This window comes from Helianthus annuus, chromosome 2 (genome assembly GCF_002127325.2).
Source record: "Helianthus annuus cultivar XRQ/B chromosome 2, HanXRQr2.0-SUNRISE, whole genome shotgun sequence".
NCBI lineage: Eukaryota > Viridiplantae > Streptophyta > Magnoliopsida > Asterales > Asteraceae > Helianthus > Helianthus annuus.
The window spans coordinates 151039770-151058557 of NC_035434.2; the positions used below are offsets into that span (position 1 = coordinate 151039770).

The 18788-nt window shown below is 40.6% G+C and overlaps 2 pseudogenes; both read right to left on the reverse strand.

Annotated features, from left to right (window-relative positions):
• Positions 1-7543: 7543 nt before the first annotated feature.
• Positions 7544-8433, reverse strand: LOC110898212 (annotated as a pseudogene).
• LOC110924218 lies at positions 7544-13050 on the reverse strand (annotated as a pseudogene).
• Positions 13051-18788: the final 5738 nt, after the last annotated feature.

Genomic DNA, 18788 nt, shown 5'->3' on the forward strand with positions numbered 1-18788 from the left:
TTTCTCCAAGATTGACCTAAGGTCAGGTTATCATCAGTTAAAGGTCAAGGATGAAGATGTGCACAAGACAGCGTTTAGGACTCGTTATGGACATTACGAGTTCCTAGTGATGCCTTTTGGGCTCACAAACGCACCAACCGCGTTCATGGATCTCATGAATCGCGTCTGCAAACCCTATTTAGATAAATTCGTTATCGTCTTTATTGACGACATCCTTATCTACTCGAAGAGCCAAGCTGACCATGAGAAACACCTTCGTTGTATTCTCAAACTTCTGCATCAAGAGAAGCTTTATGCCAAATTTTCGAAGTGTGAATTTTGGCTTCGAGAAGTCCAATTCCTTGGACATGTAGTGAGCGAGCGTGGTATCCAAGTAGATCCCGCTAAAGTAGAAGCAGTCATGAACTGGCAGGAGCCGAAGACTCCTACCGAGATTCGCAGCTTCCTCGGATTGGCAGGATATTATAGGCGATTTATCGAGAACTTTTCGAGAATTGCTGCGCCCCTAACTTCGTTGACTCGTAAGAAGATTAAGTTCGATTGGGGCCCTAAGCAGCAGGAATCCTTCGACATTTTGAAGAAGAAGCTGAGCAATGCGCCAGTATTGACATTGCCCGATGGTATAGAAGAATTTGTGGTGTATTGTGATGCATCACATACTGGTATGGGCTGTGTACTCATGCAGAAAGGCAAAGTCATTGCCTACGCTTCTCGACAGTTAAAAGTGCATGAGAAGAACTACACCACCCACGATTTGGAATTGGGTGCAGTCGTATTTGCTTTGAAGCTATGGAGACATTACTTGTATGGAACCAAGTGTATCATTTATTCGGATCACAAGAGTCTTCAGCACTTGTTCAATCAGAAGGAATTGAACATGCGTCAAAGGCGATGGATGGAAACCTTAAATGATTATGACTGTGAGATAAGATACCATCCAGGCAAGGCCAATGTGGTTGCCGACGCCTTAAGCAGAAAAGAAAGGGTTAAACCGATCAGAATCAATGCCAAGCGCATTGAGATAAGGAATAATCTGAATGAAAGGGTGTTAGCTGCACAGAAGGAAGCTGTGCTGGAAGCTAACTATCCTGCAGAAAAGTTAGGAGTAACTGAGGAGCAGTTATCCTACGACAAAGATGGAATGCTACGACTAAACGGACGAATATGGGTTCCAGTTTATGGAGGACTTCGGGATGTTATCCTCCAGGAAGCCCACAGCTCTAAATATTCCGTTCATCCTGGAGCTGATAAGATGTACCAGGATTTGAAAGCAAACTACTGGTGGATTGGTTTGAAGAAGTCAGTAGCTGAGCATGTAGCTAAATGCTTGACTTGTGCGCAAGTCAAGGCTGAGCATCAGAAGCCGTCAGGTTTGCTTCAACAACCTGAAATTCCCAAGTGGAAATGGGAAATGGTGACAATGGATTTCATCACCAAGTTGCCGAAGACGAAAAAGGGAAATGATACCATATGGGTCATAGTAGATAGACTGACTAAGTCAGCTCATTTTCTACCCATCAAGGAGACGTATAGCTCCGATATGTTAGCACAATTATACGTCGATAAGATTGTAGCGCTACATGGTATACCTATATCTATTATCTCCGATAGAGATACTAGATATACGTCACATTTTTGGAAGAGTTTCCAACAATCGTTGGGCACTCGTTTGAATTTTAGTACGGCTTATCATCCTCAGACTGATGGTCAGAGTGAGCGTACTATTCAAACTTTGGAAGACATGCTTCGTGCATGTGCGATCGACTTGGGTGGTAGTTGGGATAAGAACTTACCACTGATTGAATTCTCCTACAACAATAGCTACCATTCCAGCATAAAGGTTGCGCCTTTTGAGGCCCTATACGGTAGAAAGTGTAGATCACCCATTTGTTGGGCAGAAGTTGGAGAAGTCCAGCTGTCAGGACCAGATATCGTCTTTGAGACGACAGACAAGATCGTTCAGATTCGCGATCGTTTGAAGGCTGCTAGGGATAGGCAGAAAAGTTATGCGGATCCTAAGCGCAAAGACTTTCACTTCGATGTAAGTGAAAAAGTATTGCTTAAAGTATCGCCCTGGAAGGGTGTGATGCGATTTGGAAAGAAAGGCAAGCTGAGCCCGAGATATATAGGACCTTTCGAGATTATCGAACGTGTCGGGTCAGTCGCTTACAAGTTAAACTTGCCTGAAGAGCTTAGTGCTATTCATAATGTGTTCCACATCTGTAATTTGAAGAAGTGTTTCGCTGACGATTCACTGGTTATACCGCATACAGATATACACATAGACGAAAGTCTGAAATTTGTGGAAAGACCTTTGTCGATTGAGGATCGACAGGTAAAGAAGCTTCGAAGGAAGCACGTGCCTATTGTTAAGGTCAAATGGGACGCCCGTAGAGGTCCCGAATACACGTGGGAAGTGGAATCCACGATGCAAGAGAAATACCCTCATTTGTTTCAGTAAATCTCGAGGTCGAGATTTCTTTTAAGGGGGTGAGGATGTAACACCTCGAAAAATTTCGTCCAATAATGTCTTGACACGTGTCATAAGGTTCCGGTATGTGAAAACAAACTTTAGAGGGACTAAAAATGACAAACAGTGAAAACTATGGAACGTAAGGGTCCAAAGTGTCAACAATGGATAAATAGACTCTATGATAAACCTACATAATGTTCATAACCTTAAACGGGTGGTTCATGGATCATACGACGCGGAAATTGCACAAAAGTGAGGAATTTCAAACTATAGGGGCCAAAAGTGTCAACATGTTTAATTTATACCTCTGAGTGAACTTTTGGCAGACCCGAAGCTTTGAGAAGCTAAAATATACTCACTAGAATATGTGGTAAACATTTCATGAAGTTTCGTCAACGTATGAGAAAGTTATGGCCAAAACCGTACTTAAGGGACTAAAAGCGTCAACGTCGAATTTCATGGCTTTTCGGTTGAGCGCAAAGTTATCCGAGGACATTACCATGTTGGTAAATGTCCTAAGGTTCTTAAAAACCAAGATTTAGGGTTTACGGGTCAAAATAAGCAGCCGAAACATCGCATACAAGTTCAGGGACCAAAGCTGTCAATGTTTGAAAGTTGTTGGCTGATCAGCAGGTCAGGCGACCCGCCTGGACTGACCCAAGCGGGCCGCGTGAGACCCCCAGTAACATAAATTCGCGAATTTTGCATTTCTGGTCCGAATTTGAAGTTGGTAACAGCTGTGGCCACCTCCTTTTGCTCCAATAATATGTCTTGCATGCCTATAGCAACAGTAACCTCTTCAAGACATCTGATTTCAGCTTTAAATCAGATCAAAGAGCTCATTCTTGGCACTTGCAATTGTAAACAAAAGCTCTCAACTCTCAAGAACCTTCAAGGCAGACTTCTGGAGCTAATCTGAACATCAAGGCCGATTCCTAGTGTTATCTAAGCATCTATAGGACCTTTGTAAGCTCTTAATTCAATCTCTAATTCGTTCTTACATCGATTATTAGTAAAAGTCAAACTGAATGTTCTTATACTTTGACTTTCTGATTAAACGAATTTCTCTCAGTCATTTCTCAAATTGAAACCAGATATATGTTGGTATTTATGTGGGAAACAAACCCTCAAAAGGGTATTATCTGAATCCCACTATATGCATGCTAATTGTCGAGTCAAACATGTTTCTAAAAAGTCAACAGAAGTGATTTTTGCAAAAATAAGCTTGAATGGTAATGTAAATGACATGCAATCTGTTTGATCATCATAGATAGCTTTATAATGAATATAAGAATGTGTTTTACCATGATCAACTCGACAATCTTTAGCATAAATACGAATCGGAACCGAAAATCTTGTAAAACGACTATTTCGTAGACTATCGATTCGGATTTGTACATGCATGTTTGAGATCTGTATTGGAGAGTATTTTTGACTATTTTTATTTTGGTAAAACTTTCTGGAATTTTTGTTGATTGAGTCTATACTTAGCCGATTCAAATGCATGTTTCCGATTATGCTTAAAAGTTGACTATTTTGCCCTTTTTGATATAAAACGTGATTTTTGGAAAAGTGAAAGGATAGAAATCTTTATTTCTAATATATAAACTTGCACCAAAAATTTCAGATCAGTTGGTGGTCCAGATTTTGAGTTATGGCCATTAGCGTAAAACTATATTATAAAGTTACATAAACGGTCCTTTTCGCGTAGAACCCATTTCTGGCCACGTTTTGATACAAAACTTTTTACCAACTGATGATATATAATATTTTGGGATTTTAGATGATTTTTATTTAATTTTTGGCTGATCGTATCTTAGATCGCTTAGTTATTTCGGCTTGTGTCGGTTTTGACCGTTTTAGCCATAAAATGAGTTTTATACATCCTTTTGACCCGAAACCTTTTCCTACTGATTTTATATGATAAATAAATTATTTTAAGTGTTCTGGAAATATAAAAATCTCAGATTTATTTTGAAAACCCGGAAACGCCTCTAAATCGTATTTTTAGCGTTTTTAGCGCATAATAAGCGTATTACTCATTTTTAACATATAAGACTTATACCTATTGATGTAATTAGTATATTTTCATATAATAACAGTAAGTATAAGTATATGAACTCAGGTTTCCAGTTTTGGCGGTTTTAGCCCTTGTGAAATTACTAAAATACCCCTACGGTGCATAGTTTGATTTTTAAATGTTAAGTTTGGTATATGGGTCATACCCTACTGATATGATATGTTAAATGGAGTATATTTACTGTATAAACCAGACCCGAAACTCAGATTTCTAATTTGACTCTTTTATAATCTTTTAAATGACCAAAATGCCCTTCTAAGGCATAAATTGAGTTTAAAACTATTCGGGGCAATATAGAACATAACTTACTGATGTTATATCATATTTAAAGCATATTATCTCAGGAAACTTGCAGTTGATTCTTTTGGCTACCCGTAACGCCCTTTTTGCGTTCGGTTCAGTTTACGTAACTAGTTTGCGTAAATTGACCGAAACGGGTCAAACGTTATCATTTTTGTTTCAAAATCCAGAATGTATTTAGTATACCCATATTATACAAGTATTCAAACTTGTCGGGTCTAAATCACATTCTATCCGGTCTTTCGCTTAATCGTGCGCTTGTACCGTATCATCCTTAAAACTAACCGGTCAAAGCTTAGGCTTAAATAAAAGACCCGTTAGGTATCTAATAGGTTAATTATAAACCTTTGTTCCAGATTAGGAGGCCCAGTAAAAGCTATCACACTTACCGTTTGTGTTACATACTTGCTCAGGTAAATACATTTTGACTTATTTTCCCTATACGGGCTTGGGGTACGGTATTTAAAATACCGCTTGATCGGGCGCACAAGTCCTGCGCCTTATGGGTGTACAGTCTTGAATAGCTTGTGCGACTCGTTTAAACAGTCTTGTCTTACTTTAGGCTTTGGGGGGTTATTGACCGTGTCCCGGATATCCTTGGCATTATCTTACGAGATGGCCACGACCAGAGCACGGGGTGTAGGCGTACACTCGGCGTGTATAACTCTTTAATGTGGTGTGTCATTTAATCTTTAGCCCGGACAGTAGATCCCGGGCCACCAAAGATACGAGTGCATGTAAATCGTTCACAAGTTTATATTGCATAATTATCCCAAGTTAATAAAAATATTTATGCCTAGTGCATTTAAATAAATTTTCAATCATTTTCAAAATGAGTCAGTTGATTTGTATTTACCAGTGTAAACTGACGTATTTTTCCCAAAAGGTTAAGTGCAGGTACTATACGAAATAGGCTGGCTGTTTCCTAAGAGCGTCCACTATAGTCTCGCAAGCTCGGACGACAAATATCTGTTGAAAAATTTTATCTTATTTTATTTGATCCGCCTGTGGATCCGTTTCAACTACTGTGATATTTATTATTGCACTTTATTTAAAAGTTGAAATGTATCTATTCTGCTTCCGCTGTGCATTATTATATTGTGTTGATTGTCTATGACGATGCCAACTACGTCACTGTACCCCACACCGGGCCCACCGGTGACACGTGGAAATCGGGGTGTGACAAGTTGGTATCAGAGCCAACGCTGAGTGAATTAAACACTAGCCTTTGTGTTTAATCTCAGTTACAGAAATTGCACAATCCTCGATTTTCGAGTCTAGACTATGAACTTAGGAAATGTTCAACATTTCGTTTATTTTATTTTATTTTTATTATTAGCTTTGTCTTATACTAGTCGTTTACCCGCGCGATGCGGCGGGAAACATATCACTTAGGTTGGTGAGTTTATGGCTATGTACGGGGCGGTTCGGTTTTGAGCCATAACCAAAACCAAATTCACGATGCAACGAAAAACACAACACTTGTTAGTAATTCTAAGAGTGAAACTTTGCAATACGATACTCGTTTTTTGTTAGTTTATTGATCATCTCTTGATACATTGTATAGTACTCAAATGGAAATGTAATTAGATGACAAATAAAAATGCAGTTATGTCCATAGTTACAAACCCACAATTTGTGTTGTATAAATTTTAAATATATACGTGGATCCATCACATATTCAATAGGAACCGATTCAAGATGGTTAATCTTCTAAGTGATAGACATGTTGAACCGATTCAATAGGAACCATTTCAGAAAATGCAAAGACGCCGCAACTTAAACCCACAGCCTACATAGCTTGTTCTCGCATGTAAAGGCGCCACAACTTAGCCCCATTTCAGCAGCGGCGTCGACAATTTACAATGTGGTACTCATTATATGTTAGTTTATCAGTTCTCTCGTGATACATTGTATAGTACGTGTGCTATTTTATTGTGTGCTATTTTATTATTCGTAGCATGAGTGTGGTTTATCTATGCGATGAGCCTTACTGATCTCAATTAAATAATAAGAAACACACGAATAAGAAAAAATTAATCATAGAAAAAAAATACCTAGATTCAAGCCCATAAATTGGCTAAACACGATAATCATGGATAACCCAGATAGGTTTGAATATGTGAAATGCATTTAACTTGAATATTTGACATTATAGATTGGAATAACATATTTTTTTTTTGAACGGCTAACGAATCCTCCAAATGGGCTACTGGCGAAATTCACCACATCGGGATACACTCGCCTCCGAACCGGGGAAAACCCTCACCTAGGGCCGAAGCCCGTGAACACTCGCCCGAAGGCACGACAGTGCAGTGAGGTAAAACCCGCTTAGTTCAAGGATCGAACTAGCGATCTCCACCTATTCGCCTAGTCTCCCATCATCACCAGGTGCCGAAGAAAATAATGGGGAGGGCAGGAATCGAACTTGGGTCCCTTAGAACACCAAGTCTCTCCCTTACCACTCCACCACCACCTCATTGGCGATTGGAATAACATATTGATTATAACTTTATGTCTCACTGTTCATTTAAAAAGATTAATTAGATTATGTTCATTATCATCAGTCATACTTCACTGTAACCCAACAAATAAAAAATAACCAACGGAAAATCAATCATATATTGTAACTATAGAAGTATGAAAGAAGTTAGAAAATGAAGTATATCTTCTTAACGAACAGTATCAGAAGAAAAAAAATATGTCGCTAAACTGATTTACCAGCATACGGAGTCAAAAGAAATGGTAACACAGCCATATCAAATACCTTGAACACAATTACAGTAATGTCATAACTAAAATAAAACATACCAAAGTTGTAAAACCAAAACAAACAAGAATTGTGACTCACAGCTTGTCCTCAAACTCTGAAAGCGGTGTCATTTGCTCCTTCAAACCCTTCCTCTTACGAATCTGCGTCACGAGTGTACTCTCCTGTGACCCGACTTCCAACGGGTCAAATGACATCATGCCCCAATGATCAAACACACTTTGCGGGAAAGCTTGACCAGAGGTAGACGCCCTCAATGCGCGCCTGAAAACCCAAATGACTCAACCACAGGCAAGTAAGCCTTGATGTTGTACAACAGTGTGCTCGGCCTCTGCATTTCCTCAAAAACGTGCCCACGCCTCTGGTTCAGTACGCTGTAGATTCCACCAAAAGCTTGTTCTAGCGCCTGAATCTGAACCAAATACACCGGCTCGAGCAGTCGGGGTTTGGCGGTCAGCTGCGACGCGTAGATGACACGCCTAGCGGTTGGGATCACTTGACCGCCGCCACGGTGAATGGCGTCAGCGTGGAGAATTTCATGGCTCGAATCAGGTGTGCGTCGACTTCCTTTTCGTTAGTTAGCGTAGCGTTTTTGGTATTAAACTGATCCAAACCAACCATCGCAACTGTGTTTCCACAAGGAACATCTTCAACAGTTTCTTGTTTCTTTCCCATCCAAATAACGGTCCTTTGAACACCTTTAACGTACAGATCTTTCTTCTCACCGGGAACATAATTCGAACCCATGATTCTAACCTTCAAACCGGTTGAAACCTTTCCATCAAATACACGACCAAAAGCGAAAAACATTCCTTCCTCGTGATGTTCTAGGCATGACTTCGTAAATTACAGAGGGGAATGCGGTACCTTCAGAGTCACCTTTTCTGACAAAAACTTCCCATACTCTATCTGTAAATTTCACTGGTAACCTCTGCTAATTGAAAAAATAGAAATCAAATGTTTATATTGGGTAAGTTAATTTAATGTATAAAAAATTAAGCACAAAAAGAAAAAAAAAACAAATGAAAATTCCGCATAAGAAATTGAAAATACGCAGCCGATTAAAATCCTTTTTACACTTTGTAAGTTAACGACCCTTTGTATTTAAACCTTGATTGCAATCGTGGAATCTGTATTAAGGGTCACATAGACAGAAAGGCACAACGTATAGCATACAACAACTGAGCAAAATCGTAAAAGTGAGTCATGTACTCGAACGATTCTTTTCTGCAAATTTGCGCTTTTTGTAAAAAGCTCGCCTCAGGCTAGTAAAGGCGCCAAGGCTTGCACCTTGACGCGCCTAGGGAGGCGCGCTTTTTAAAACCCAGCTTTAGTTGTAGCCAAATGCCTTACAAAGAAACATCTTATAAAAAAAATTGTTACCAATGATGCCTCCTGCAGCAATGGGAACTAACATGATTGAAATATCTATCGGTTCCAGACCTCAATAGCCAATCCCCGTTAAACCTTTTCAAACCTTAAAAGTAGGCATAAAACTTAAATGAAATCAAGCGAAAAGTCTGACCTGCTGCAACCATGTCCAACTGATTCTTTATGCCATCAATGCTTACTTGTGATCTTGCTATAGTTAAATAAAAACTGAATCGAGGTTCCCATGTGACTCACCAAATGTGGCAGCATTAGCCCTAGATGCAGCAGCAATCGGGTTAAATATCCAATTTGTTGCCTTCTCAACTTTGTTGTGCCCGTCTTGGTTTAAAAAAGCACGAAGCGCTCCGAAGCGTTTTGGTTCCAAAAGTTTTAAGCGAAGCTTCAAGCGCGAAGCGAGAGGTTCACGTATACGAAGCGTTCCATATTATATATAATTATATATAATGTTAATTTTATATATATGTATAAAAAATAGCTATCCATATTATATATATATGTATTTTATAATGTTAATTTTGTACTTTTATGCATAGATTAAAAAGTTTAAGGACCAAATGTAAACTACTGAAGATAGAGGGGGTTAAATGTTTAAATAGACAAACTATCTTTACACTTTTTAAGTAAAAAGTTAGAAGCTTCAGGGACTGAATGTAAACTAATGAAAGATAGAGGGGTTAAATGTTTAAAGGCAGTGTCGATAGGCTTGCATCAGATGCTTCAAATCAACCTTGCGAGACAGATTTGACCAGAAAAATACAGAAAAATGTATATAAAGATTATCCACTTCAAGATCTGTGCTAAAACCAGCATCAGATGCTTCAAATCAACCTTGCGAGACAGATTTGACCAGCGATTGGACTCTTGGCGAGCTTATTTGAATAAGCTTATTTGAAGTTTATGGTTTTTTTCTCATTACACACAATGATATTATACCCCTTCCCATAATACAAAATAACTTAACAAACAACTAAAGATTAATTATTAATTATCAACTTGTAGAATATAAGCTAATCCAAACATTTCAAAATAGCTTATCAAATGAAAGAAAATAAGTATAAGCTACTTAAAAATATAAGCATAAGCCAAAAAAAATAAAAGCTAGGCCAAACACCCCCTAACTAATTTTTTAAACAAGAAACCTCATTCTAGCCACAACCAGCAGAAAGCAACAACTGATATTGTGCATGAAACTATTCCTTTTAAAATCAAATTTTATACATAGACACACCTGAGAATATTTTTTTAAACAACGCATGTTGCATTTGCGACTGTAATGATCTGAGTGAAGGAATGCAGGTCTCTTAGGTTTCCATAAGTTTTCCCCTTGTCACCTAATGATGACAAATTCAGAGAATTTTCAATGTAACATATCAATTTAGCATGAAATGAAACGGGTCAAACAATTTATCTTTAATGTATACTTTTTACCTCTTCAGTCAAATTGATGACACAATCTGCTTAATCGACTCATTGAAGTCGTAGTCTTCTATTTTAACCAAAACCCTTTCTCTTCTGGCTCCAAGGGGCTATAAACAAAGTATTTCACTGTTAGAGTAAAAACAATTCTAAATGCTAGTCAGATTAACAACACCACCAGTTGAAATCAGCAATGTAAAGTACAAGTAATCAATGACATTCAATGACACCACCAGTTGAACTTCAAAAACCTTGCTACAACCAGGTACCAGCTCTTGAAGAAACTTCATTCTAGCATTGATTTCTCTCTTCTTGCCTGCCTAAATCGGTTATAAAAAACAACTATTAATTAAGATCACTAATATTAACTAATTGCACTAATTTTAAGAAAATTAAGATCAATACTCGTTCTGCTATGCTATGGCTATCTGTTGCTTAACCTCTCTGCGCACGAACATGAACGTCGGAAGCTTATCACCATCAGTCTCATTCGCAACGCTTTTACTCTTCTTCGCAGCTGATTTAACCTAATTTTTTCAGAAGTGATGAAATTAAATTTTAAACAGAATTTGAAGCAACACCAATTTCTCCTTCAATTATCCCTCTAATATCCACAAGCAAACACTTCAATCTCGCTACCTCAGCTTCCAACCCAGCCTGACTTTGAATCCTCTTCATTAACTGCTGATTCAATGCTCTCAATCTAACAACTTCGTCCTCTAACGAAGCCGCGCGCGCTTTCTTTTTCTCACGATACTCTTTAACTGCTTCACGGTTACCTAACGAACGTTCTTCACTTTTTATCCGCCGACTCAGCCGTGTCATCCGTCAGCGTCTTGTCATCATCGCCGCTCATGGAGGGCATGATCTTCCTATGCACGTGGTAACACGTGTGGGTGTGTGATGAATCAGGGCCCGGTGGGTTACAAGTATGCGTATGGGCGCACGCGTGCGAGTCTTTGAAAATATCATCAAAGAATCTATCGAGTAAATCATTGCTCGGGATATCACCCATATTTGGATCCGTAAACATCTCGGTGTTTGAGAAATCAAGTTCTCCTTCCTCCATGACCACCAACTCAACCTACAGTAGCCCAGTAGCCCACTCTGATACTATAATAGACTATTTTCGGAAAGATGAAACCAAGCTGATAATAACACATTGTCGAGGTGGATTCGGTTCCGGTTCGTTTCTTTTTTCTTCAGCCGGGTCTGAAACTGTTTTATACCTGTGGTTCGGGTAAGGTACGAACCGGGTTGGTGTTGCAGGTCCATGTGGTTCAAGCTGCTATTTTAAACGCTCCTATCTCATCAATCTTTGAGTTCTTATCCTGCAAAATTAACAGGATAACCAATAAGAAAAACAAGAAAATCACAAAACGCAATATAAAGACATCCAAATTACCTTACTTTTCTTCTGCTTGTGAGTGTCACTGACATCTTCGTTTCCATCATGCTTCCTTTTCTGAAACAATTTAAAATAACACCATCAGAATTTCAAGCAGAAAAATAATATTAATGTCTGAATCGGTGTTAAGTAGTTGTCGATTTTGCGTGCAGAATGTCAAAAGCATCTAACCTTGTCATGATGACTGCTTTTATCCTTCTTTTTTTCTTTGTCCTTATCTTTACTTCGATCTTTATGCCGATGTTTATGTCTTTTATGCTCTTTGTCCTTGTCTCGCTCTTTGTTCTTGTGCCTTTATAATGGGCATCCCTTTCTCGGACTATAAAACAACACAACGCATATTAGATTAAAAAACTTCAAAATCATAATAGAAAGCAACAAACATAATAGCTAACCATAAACTGCAACAGTAGATAAATTCAGCAATCTGTCTCTAGACGACAGTTTTAAAAACTTATCACTAAATCCTAAACCGAAAAAACCTGAAATATAAACATTTAAACCTTGAATTTATACAGGTTACAACAACTTCATAGCTACCAAACAGTACAAACATTCATAACACAACCTCCTACCCCTTTTTTAACAGAGAATAAACAATAAACACACACACCAGAAAATTTATTTTAAGCATATCCAGAGTAATGTACAGTACGCAAAATCAATAAAGATACAAAAAAGCATATAAACGATAACAAACCTCGTCTTCAAGCACACTGCTAATGGTTCTTAAGTTGCTTCATTTTTTCAGCACCATCTCTCACACAAAACCCTAGAAAAAAACAATTAAACCTTTAAATCCAGATTACACAAAAGGTACGAAATAAAATTACAGCCTAAAAGGCTGAAACTACAAACACAACGTACAAACAGTTTTGAAACGAAAAACTATGAAATAGGAAGGGGTTTGAGAAATATTCAGGGTGTAGGTATCTCCAATATGAACAGATACTGCATTGGATCATACCTAATCGGAGTGTTTTGGTTCCAAACGGCATGGAAGCCCTAGATTTTAACTCGAACATATCCGACCACCCTTTCCACCGTCTCCATTAAGTTTAGGGTTGATAGGAAGAAGATATTGCGTACCAGATGTAAGATCTTTGAGTAGCAGCTTGAATCGCCTTGGAGGAAAACCTAGATCCAGATCCAGATCTGGAATCGCCAGAGAGAGAGGAGCGGGTGATTTTGAAATGTTCTGAAATGGTGAAACCTAATCTATCCCATGTTTTTTTAGTAGAAGGGTACAAGTGGAAAATGAAGTTTTATGGTGCTTAAAAGACTTGTACATCATGCTTTAGGGGTGTTTTAAAGAAATTTCAATGACCTTAAGAAGTCCTTTGGATATGTATATTATATATAGTATAGATAGTTTGTTGTGCAACTTGTTTAAATTTTGACAGGATCATTATGCCGCCACGTATGAGAGGTCGAGGAGGATTCGCTACATCTCACGACCATGAGGCAGGACCTTCACACAGGCGAGCCCCGTCAGCTACGCACAACACTGCAGCCAATGATCTTTGGGGATCATTCGCCGAGCCGGCTAGACACTCGGTGTCTATGAGCACTTCGCCATCACTACCCCAATCATTTGGGCCCCACTCGGAGAATGGGCCCCATGGTTCTCATGGATCTTATATACCTCTTCATCAGTCGCCTCACCAATACCCAGCACCAGTTTACCAGGGTATGTATAACCCTGATGCTTATTTGGACGAGCCGGTGGGTCATAACCCACTAGGACCGGAGGACCACTTTCCTGGTGATCACGAGATGGAAGTTGACGAGGACACGGACCCTTCACTGCCACCGTCAGGTACGCCTAACCATCCCATCGAGATATCGGATGGGTCACCATTTAGGGGATCACCCTACAATGGTGTGGACAGCTTTCAGGAGAGATTTCGGCAGCACGATTGGTATTACACCCCCAGCCGCCACAACTCTCCGATGCTCCAGTCACACCATGGATCGCCGGTGCACTCGCAGCACCACTCTCAGCAGCAGCAGCTTCAGCAGCCGCCCTTGCAGCAGGACCTATCTGAGGCCCTCTGGCGCGACGTGATCACTCCGTCGCCACCGCCGCCACCAGTTTTACCTCCTCCGCATCAGAGGCCAAGGAGGAACGCGCGTATGTCTACGCGCGGAGGGATTCGCATAGGCACCCCTCCACACGTTGGTATCACGAGGAGTCCGAGACGGGGGAGTCTCCGCATCCCGTATCGGAGGTCACTTCAGTACCGATCCCGCCTCTGCCACCGCAGAACTATGGAGAGCCGATTCCGGCTTATGCTAGCGCAGCCCAGTTTAACCCGTTCGAGCAGGTTTTCTCTCAGGGTTACGACTACACAGGAGACCCTTATTGGCAAGCTGCAAACTACAGCTCGCTCCCACCTAGTGGTCCATTTGGAGACACTTGGGCTGCTGGGCAGTCTACTTTTGGTTACCCTCCGGGTTACCAGCAGCCACAGCCACCGCAGCCGCAGCAGTACCAGCCACCGCCACCGGCGCCTATGATGTCGCCACCGCAGGTTCAAGAAATCCTGCATGGGATTAACAGCATGCGACGAGAGTTGCAACACGAGATGCGAGCTGATCGCCGACGCAACAGTGGCATGTTCAAGAAGGTGTTTGACTTACTCAAGGGTAAGAGTAAGAAGGATCATTGAATCCTTTGATGGTTATCTCATTTACTCATGTCCCTGCGTGGACATTTATTCATGTACTCTACCCCTGCGTGGGTATATTTCCCTTATTCTACCCCTGCGAGGGTATGTTGTTCTGTTAACCCCTGCGTGGGTTTGTTTTATTTTATTTGTTGTCGTTGTTATTTGTTTAGCCCCTGCGCGGGCATGTTATTCATGTTATTTGAATTAAAGTCCCGTTTAGGGCAAAGATGTACTAGTTACCTTATTTGAAATTTGAAATGGTTAATTGGAATTTCTCATTTTTATTTATGTGCATGAATTAAATATTTAAATAATGGAAAATATCAATTTTATTTGGTTTGCCATTTTAATAAGAATCTTAGTAAGGTATAACCTAGCTTGAATGCCTTATTAACAGGCCTGGCCATGATGGTAAAACCTGGTTGAAAAGATTCAACTCCCTGTTAACATCTGAAAACATGTTAACATTCCTGGCTAAGCGTGATCTGAAAAATCACACAAGCCATCCTTTTTAATAAATTAGCTACAGATTTTATCTGTATACAAGTCTATTAATGACTTGATACCTACGGGTTATGACTATGTCATATAGTGGCAGTTGTGGTTTATAACTCCCTGCCTAATAAAGGATTATTTGTTTAATTATACAATTTATAATCCTATAAAATCTAAATTTATAATTTAGTAGCTGTCCGTAGTGACTAGGCCTATGATGCCAATTTATATATTTTCATTCCTTGATTGCTAATAAGAGCCTGAATGAAATTTATTAAATTAACTGTTAAGGTTCTTGATACCATGGTTAATAAATCGTCTAGAACGATAATACTGTTAGGTTTCTAAATAGACCTTGTCCTTTATTGTAGCTTAAAGCTACAATGGCCAAATCGGAGGAGACCAACAGTCATTCTGGGGAACACTCAGATAATGCGAAGATTCACGTCACTGGTGCAGAGTTGCAAGCACTGATAGATAACGCTGTTGCCAAAGCTATGGATAGGCAATTCAGGGAATCTAGCGGTACTCGGAGCAGGACCCGAACAGTAACGCACGTAAAGCCTAAGACTCACTCTGAGGCTCATAGTAAGCCACCTTCTAAAAAGGGTGAGTCGAAGAAGGATGAGGATGATAATCACTCCTCCAACCACAGCAGCATCCCAAAGTAAGAAGTTAAGATGGAGCATGATACGCACAGCAGGTCCTGTACATACAAGTATTTCGTATCTTGCAAGCCCAGAGATTTCACTGGGGAAAAGGGAGCCGTCGATTGTATGACGTGGATTGATGAGATGGATACTGTGGTTGATATCAGCGGGTGTGCTGATAGGGATGTTGTGAAGTACGCGTCCCAGTCGTTCAAGGGAGACGCGTTAGCATGGTGGAAGTCGCTTCTACAAGCTACTGGAAAGACCGCTCTGTATAGCATGACATGGGATCAGTTTGTAGCACTGATCAAGGAGAATTTCTGTCCGCAGCATGAGGTCGAAAGAATAGAATCGGATTTCGTATCCCTGGTTATGAAAAACCTCGATTGTCAGGCATATCTCACTACGTTCAACACCTTGTCTTGTTTGGTGCCTTATCTAGTGACCCCGGAGCCACGTAGGATTGCTCGATTTATTGGGGGTCTGGCACCGGAGATAAAGGCAAGCGTCAAGGCTTCAAGGCCTACTACATTTAGATCAGTAGCTGATCTATCCCTCTCCCTCACTCAAGATGTGGTCAGATTGAGAGCTATTAAGAGCTCAGAAGAAAACAAAAGGAAACGTGAGGATGACACCTCACGAAGGTCTGAGAAACGACACAGAGGGAGCAACGACCACCAAAAAGGGTCGGGATCTAAGAAAGGAGATCGTCAGTCGGGTGAGAAACCCAAATGCAAGGTTTGTAGGAGGCATCACTTTGGGAGATGCAGGCAGGAGTCTAAGTCCCAGTCTTTCGAGAAACGTTGTGGGATCTGCAAGTCCACAGATCATAAAGCTGTGGATTGCAAGAAAATGAAGGATGCAACTTGTTTCGGTTGCAACGAGAAAGGGCATATCCGGCCAAATTGCCCAAAGAATGCGAGGAAGGCAGATGAAGGAAAGAAGACTAATGCGAGAGTCTTCAGAATGGACGCCAAGGAGGCAGTTCTTGACGACAACGTCATTACAGGTACGTTTCTTGTAAATGATGTTTTTGCTAGAGTCTTGTTTGATTCAGGAGCTAATAAGTCGTTTGTAGATGATAAGTTTTGTAAATTGTTGAACCTTCCTGTTAAAACCTTAAGTGTGAAATATGAGGTGGAATTAGCCGATGGAACCATAGAAACCGCCTCGACTGTTCTAGATGGATGTGTTATATCCATTAGGAATCATTCTTTCCCGTTATCTTTGCTTCCCTTTAAGCTAGCTGGATTCGACATAGTGATAGGCATGGATTGGTTGTCGAGTAACCAAGCCCAGATTCTGTGCAATAAAAAGCAGGTGATAGTGAAGACTCCGTCTGGTGAGTCACTTACTATTCGAGGAGATACCCATCACGGATTGCCGGAGCAAGTGTCCATGCTCAAGGCATCCAGATGCATGCAGAAAGGATGTGTCATTTATATGGCACAAGTTACCATTGATGAGCCGAAGCCGAAGATTGAGGATATCCCTGTTATCTCGGAGTATCCTGAAGTATTTCCTGAAGAACTACCCGGGTTGCCACCAGATAGGCAAGTGGAGTTTCGGATAGACATCATTCCAGGCGCAGCACCTGTAGCAAGAGCACCGTATAGATTGGCACCAACGGAGATGAAGGAGTTGAGGACGCAGTTGGATGAGCTTTTAGCCAAAGGTTTTATTAGACCTAGCTCGTCTCCTTGGGGAGCGCCAATCTTGTTCGTTAAAAAGAAGGATGGATCGATGCGTCTGTGCATCGATTACCGTGAGCTTAACAAGGTCACTATCAAGAATAGATATCCGTTACCCAGGATCGATGATCTGTTCGATCAGTTACAAGGAGCAAGCTATTTCTCCAAGATTGACCTAAGGTCAGGTTATCATCAGTTAAAGGTCAAGGATGAAGATGTGCACAAGACAGCGTTTAGGACTCGTTATGGACATTACGAGTTCCTAGTGATGCCTTTTGGGCTCACAAACGCACCAGCCGCGTTCATGGATCTCATGAATCGCGTCTGCAAACCCTATTTAGATAAATTCGTTATCGTCTTTATTGACGACATCCTTATCTACTCGAAGAGCCAAGCTGACCATGAGAAACACCTTCGTTGTATTCTCAAACTTCTGCATCAAGAGAAGCTTTATGCCAAATTTTCGAAGTGTGAATTTTGGCTTCGAGAAGTCCAATTCCTTGGACATGTAGTGAGCGAGCGTGGTATCCAAGTAGATCCCGCTAAAGTAGAAGCAGTCATGAACTGGCAGGAGCCGAAGACTCCTACCGAGATTCGCAGCTTCCTCGGATTGGCAGGATATTATAGGCGATTTATCGAGAACTTTTCGAGAATTGCTGCGCCCCTAACTTCGTTGACTCGTAAGAAGATTAAGTTCGATTGGGGCCCTAAGCAGCAGGAATCCTTCGACATTTTGAAGAAGAAGCTGAGCAATGCGCCAGTATTGACATTGCCCGATGGTATAGAAGAATTTGTGGTGTATTGTGATGCATCACATACTGGTATGGGCTGTGTACTCATGCAGAAAGGCAAAGTCATTGCCTACGCTTCTCGACAGTTAAAAGTGCATGAGAAGAACTACACCACCCACGATTTGGAATTGGGTGCAGTCGTATTTGCTTTGAAGCTATGGAGACATTACTTGTATGGAACCAAGTGTATCATTTATTCGGATCACAAGAGTCTTCAGCACTTGTTCAATCAGAAGGAATTGAACATGCGTCAAAGGCGATGGATGGAAACCTTAAATGATTATGACTGTGAGATAAGATACCATCCAGGCAAGGCCAATGTGGTTGCCGACGCCTTAAGCAGAAAAGAAAGGGTTAAACCGATCAGAATCAATGCCAAGCGCATTGAGATAAGGAATAATCTGAATGAAAGGGTGTTAGCTGCACAGAAGGAAGCTGTGCTGGAAGCTAACTATCCTGCAGAAAAGTTAGGAGTAACTGAGGAGCAGTTATCCTACGACAAAGATGGAATGCTACGACTAAACGGACGAATATGGGTTCCAGTTTATGGAGGACTTCGGGATGTTATCCTCCAGGAAGCCCACAGCTCTAAATATTCCGTTCATCCTGGAGCTGATAAGATGTACCAGGATTTGAAAGCAAACTACTGG